The sequence below is a fragment of the Hylobates moloch genome, unplaced genomic scaffold (genome assembly GCF_009828535.3).
Source record: "Hylobates moloch isolate HMO894 unplaced genomic scaffold, HMol_V3 SCAFFOLD_4, whole genome shotgun sequence".
Lineage (NCBI taxonomy): Eukaryota > Metazoa > Chordata > Mammalia > Primates > Hylobatidae > Hylobates > Hylobates moloch.
Window position 1 is genome coordinate 6736956 of NW_026652279.1, and position 5269 is coordinate 6742224.

At 38.0% G+C, this 5269-nt stretch overlaps 1 long non-coding RNA gene across 1 annotated transcript; it reads left to right on the forward strand.

Annotated features, from left to right (window-relative positions):
• The first annotated feature begins 435 nt into the window (after positions 1-435).
• Positions 436-1958, forward strand: LOC131383208 (uncharacterized). The gene is made up of 3 exons (XR_009213039.1): positions 436-577; positions 1235-1444; positions 1823-1958. It is a non-coding gene; the product is annotated as an uncharacterized LOC131383208 (long non-coding RNA).
• Positions 1959-5269: the final 3311 nt, after the last annotated feature.

Sequence of the window (5269 nt, forward strand, 5' to 3'; positions counted from 1 at the left end):
TCATTTAAAAACTGATAGTAAATAAATCCAACTTTTTCTAATTTTTTTGCTGTTTACTCCCTCATGAGTGTGTCAACTTGAAGTCAGTGATTAATTTTGGAGTCAAGGTCCAAATGCAATTGGACCTGCCTGTAGAAATAACAGTAATACTTCATAGAAGTCTTTCTCACTTTTCACTGTCATATTCAGAAACCCCAAATAGAACATTACATTAAAACTAAATGAGACTAAAAATGACTTTTATGAAAGGGGATAACATTTTTAGCAGTGACTCTTTTGACTTGGGAAGACTGCGAGTTTGAATCCTGTGCTGTGCACACTAGCTCTTTCCATGACACCAACTCTTGTTAGCTGCCTACATTTGTCCCAATAATAATAGCAACCGCAACTACAACTAACGTTTATTTGTTGTCGTCAATGTTCACATGGATATGGAGAAAAGGTCACACATATATATTGCTGGTGGGAATGTAAATTAGGTCAACCTCTATGGAAAACAGCATGGAGATTTCTCAAAGAACTAAAAATAGAACTACCATTTGACGCAGCAATCCCACTACTGGGTATCCACCCAAAGGTAAAGAAATTATCATATCAGAAAGACACGTGTACTTGTATGTTCATCACAGCATTAGTCGTAATAGCAAACAACCTATGTGTTCATCAATGGTTGACTAGATAAAATAGGGTATTGTGTGTGTGTGTGTATACACACACACAATACCCTATTTTATACGATATAAACATACATAGAATAGAATACTATGCAACCATAAAAAAGAATGAAATCCTGCTCTTTGTAGCAACATAGATGGTGCTGGAGGCCACTATCCTAAGTGAACAAACTCAGAAACAGAAAACCAAATACCACATGTTCTCACTTATAAATAGGAGCTAAACAATGGGTACATATGGACATAAAGATGGAAATAATAAACACTGGGGACTCCAAAAGTGAGGAGGGTTGGGGTGAGGGTTGAAAAAATACCAACCTGGTACAATATTCACTATTTGGGTAATGGATACACTAGAAGCCCAATCCCCACCAATATGCAATATACTCATGTAACAAACAAGCACATGTACCCCCTGCATCCAAAATGTAAACAAACAAACAAAAGAATAAAATTGACTGTTGTCTCTGTTCAAATCACTATTCTAAGTCCTTTCCATACAACCCACTGAGTTCTCTGAATAATCCTACTCATTAGTTATTTCCATTTCTATTTTGCAGTTGAAGAAACCAAAGTACAAAGAATAACTTGTCCAAGACCACAGAATTTAGGAAGTAATGAAGCAGGGCTTTGAGCTCTGCATAAAGTGATGACCCGTAAATGCAAAGGGAATACAACAGGAGTGGGTCCGTAAAGTCCCACCCAGAGAATGCCCTTCTGCCAAAAAGTTTCAGATTGAAACAGCAAAAACCTAAGCAACTGATAGTCAGGTATGGTACTTTTCGATGTCCAACTATAGAACTGAAAAGATCTTTTCTATGGTTAGTCTACATGAATTTCTGTTGAAGAAAGAACAAATGCCAAACGTAGGGTAGGGTACTGTTTGACAGAAAAGAAGGAAATTTAGGAACTGCTTTCTGGTGGTATCACTTATTGCTTATTGTTCTCCACCAAAAAGCAACTTTTAAAAATCAGCAACAATTTAAGACTGTGGCTTGCTAAAGAGCACAGATTTTTCTGGTTTATTAGTCTGGAGTGGGGGCAGAGTGGATGTTTGCTTAGCAGGCAGAGAGCTCAGTACTTTACATGTGGCATGGCATGGTAGATAAGGTTAGGAATTATGTCTTTTTTTTGTTGCTTTTTAACAGATTTGGAACCTAGGCTCAAAATGTGCTAAAGGTCACATGGCTACTAGGTGCTAAAGTGATGATTCAAATCCCTGGTTTATCTGACTACAACAGCTCTTGCTCCTTCCATGATCCTACCCTTGCGATCCCACCACAGAAATCCTAAATACAAATAAGGACAGATATCATTGTCCAAAATGAGTTTCGATTGTCGGTTTATCTGTTGAGATTGACATTTTGGCTTCGAAAAAGAAAATTACTGGTTAGTGTTTCACCCTATTTCAACCTCTCTTTCAGCTTCCACATGAGATGATTCCCTTAAAATTTTAATACTTTCAAACAAACCACATCTAGAGATATTAGATTAGCTACATTTTTCAAACAAACAAGGTGTAGGAAGGGTGGGAAAATAACCTGACCTCGTTCTTGAGATCAGAAATGCTTAAAGGCATGTGTAAAAAGCCCGAGGGAGAAATATTCAGTATTTTTCATGAGTTCAGCTCAGGCTCCATCGCCTAATCATTTTCTTATCGCCAAATATTACATATTTACACAGGTGGTTCTCTGATTTAATTGTTTGAAAGCAGTCACTGGAAGCAAAGCTATGTGACTCAGCTTTGGTGATGCACTCCAGCTGGAGTCTGACAGGTAAATAATTACCACTAATCAAAGCCTAGATGAATTCAGGTTCTTCAAAGTCAGATGGGGGAGAAGGGGACAGGGATTATTAATGAACTGTTAGGAATATCGGGAGAAATAAGAGCAGGAGTCTAGTCTCAGATGAAAACAACCAAGAGAACAATTAACATCAGTAAGACCTCGGGTGCCATGTGTATTACAGCACAAAGATCTTTGGCTGGGCTCCGTTATTCCCCATTCAGGCATAACTAGTTTGGGTATCTCAGGAGCCTCTCTGGGTCTATGAAACTGAGTTGGATGACGAGCTAGGTCCTTTTCGGTTCTCACAGGGTATAATTGCATGATTTCCTTAAGCAGAATTCAGATTTCTTGACATCAAGGGGGGAAAATCTCTTTCTCTTGCTTCTGCACGAGTAAATATTGTTTAAAATAAAAATTAAGAATGAACACATTTGCTGCTTAAAAGCAAATCACATGCGATGAGTGCATATTAAGTGAACAAACTTAGATGGGAGGGGGACTAACCATCCCTAGGGGGCCCATGGATTTCAATAGAAATTTCCATGGAGTTATTATGAAGGATAACTTCCCTGAGGCTTTAGCCCCTGCATGATGGATTCAAGAGCTTTACTTAAAAGTCAGCCTGTACTGACTTGTAGAAAGCTTTTAGCCTCTTTTTGCAAGTCATTTTTCAGCTTCCTGGTAATGAACAAAACAGGTCTGATAATTTTCAATAATAATCTCAGGAAATGTGTGGTGTAGGACTGCAGCTTTCAAGCAGTTGACACAGAAATCTAGTTCAGTCAGTGTGGAGAGTGGTGCCTAAAGACGCCTTCTGTGTTTTGGGACCAGCCAGGAGCACTGTATCAGCCACAACAAGGACATATTTTGACTGGTTTTCATCAGTTTGACTCGAGTGGATTTTTTTTTCTTTTTCTTTTTCTTTTTTTTCTGCTTCCTGTAAAAGCATTTGGCTCTGAAGCAGAAAAAGAATTTTTTAGTTGTAATTCAAAGTACTCTTATTGTCTCATAAAATGTGAGCTGAAAGATTTACCTTATGGTTTGGCTGCTGGCTGGAAGTAAGCAAGAGTCCAGTGCATCAGGGGAAAATATTAAATGACCCCTTAAGATTCTCTTTGCCTGAAATTATGGTCCGTACTCTTTTCACCCTGAGCAGAATTCCCAAAAGGTCCTTGTATGAGGAGACCTGGGAGAAACATGCCCTCTTTGGTCAGAATGAGCACCCCAAATATAACAATCCAAAAGAAAAATAGCAACATCTTAAGGAAATGGTTTTGAGTGAGATCTTCCAAGACACAATAGTATGTGCTGACTCAGGGAAACAGGGCGACATGCTGAAAACATTTGCAGGCCTGGAAAATAACTGGTTTAATAATTCAAGATGCTTTTAAGTTACACAAAACTACATAAAAACAAATAAACCTCCATTCCCAAAGTGATGTTATATGTGAGCCAATCGTGAAATGAAAGAAACAGAGCTTACAGTCTGATGCAAATTCAGCTTTGTGAAACTCTTAAACTGACAAATTTACCACCCCACACCACATCCCAAATGGACTAATGGAAATATTCTTTTCTTGACTTCAAAATATTTAGATGAAAAGTGAAATATTTAGTCAATACCCTAGATGTATTTTCATCTGGGTATCATGCATCTGAGTGTTTCCAAGGGGATTTTCCAAGTGTTCCTAGGATATACATCAGTGTGTCTCAACCCTGGCACTAGTAGCACTAGTAATGCTTTGGACTGGATAATTCTTTGTTGAGGTAGTTGTCTCCTGCAAAGTGGGATATTTAGCAGCATTTTTAGTTTCTACTCATTAGACACCAGCAGCATTCCCCAAGTTGTGACAACCAAAAATGTCTCCAGACACTGCTAAATGCAAAATTGCCACAAGTTAAGAATGTACTTCATTTTTACTCATTAAATCCCAAAAGCATCCTATGAGATAGTGTTTCTGTTATGATCCTATTTGTTCCAACTTTATAAATAACTAAATGTGGCTTAGAATGCATTAAGTGACTTGTTCGACTTCACAGTCTACTAAAGACAGGACTTCAACAGAGCCTACACTCTTTGTTCTAATACTGTAGGCACTCACAATTTGACTTAAAGAATACTGTAGATGCTCTATGGTCTATGAGTTCCAAACATACAGAAATAAACACTTTCTTCAAAGAGTCACAGAATGACTCTATTCAAATGTCTTCTCAGTTCAAAGATGTACATTGGAAGTCAGGAAGGACCACACAGTTGTCCATGCCTTGATGTGGGTAGCTGAGCCGTATGTAATTGCTTCCATTTGCTGCTTATTACTTGTACATTCTTTCAGTTACCTGAGTGGATAGCTAAGTCTAAGAGCTCATCAGATCCATCATAAAGCAGATGGTCAAAACACTAGTTGACAGTAAACATACTGTGACAATGGAAAGGGAAGAGAATTTGTGAGATAAGCATGCCTAAGGTTTTCTGTTTACTAGCCCTGGAAATTTTTGAAAATTAACTTATTTTAGCTTCTCATTCCTTTATCTGAAAAATAATTGTAGATATCTTACAAGGTTGTTGTAAGAAGATAGTACATGCAAAGCCCATGATATAGAACTTGGTATGTAATAGGCACTTGATATATGGCAGCCATTATTGTGATTCATTTAATGGCTATGAGACACAACAGGAGATCCCTCTATTTTCATTTTCAGTAATAATCTCAGGAAATGTGTGGTGTAGGACTGCAGCTTTCAAGCAGTTGACACAGAAATCTAGTTCAGTCAGTGTGGAGAGTGGTGCCTAAAGACGCCTTCTGTGTT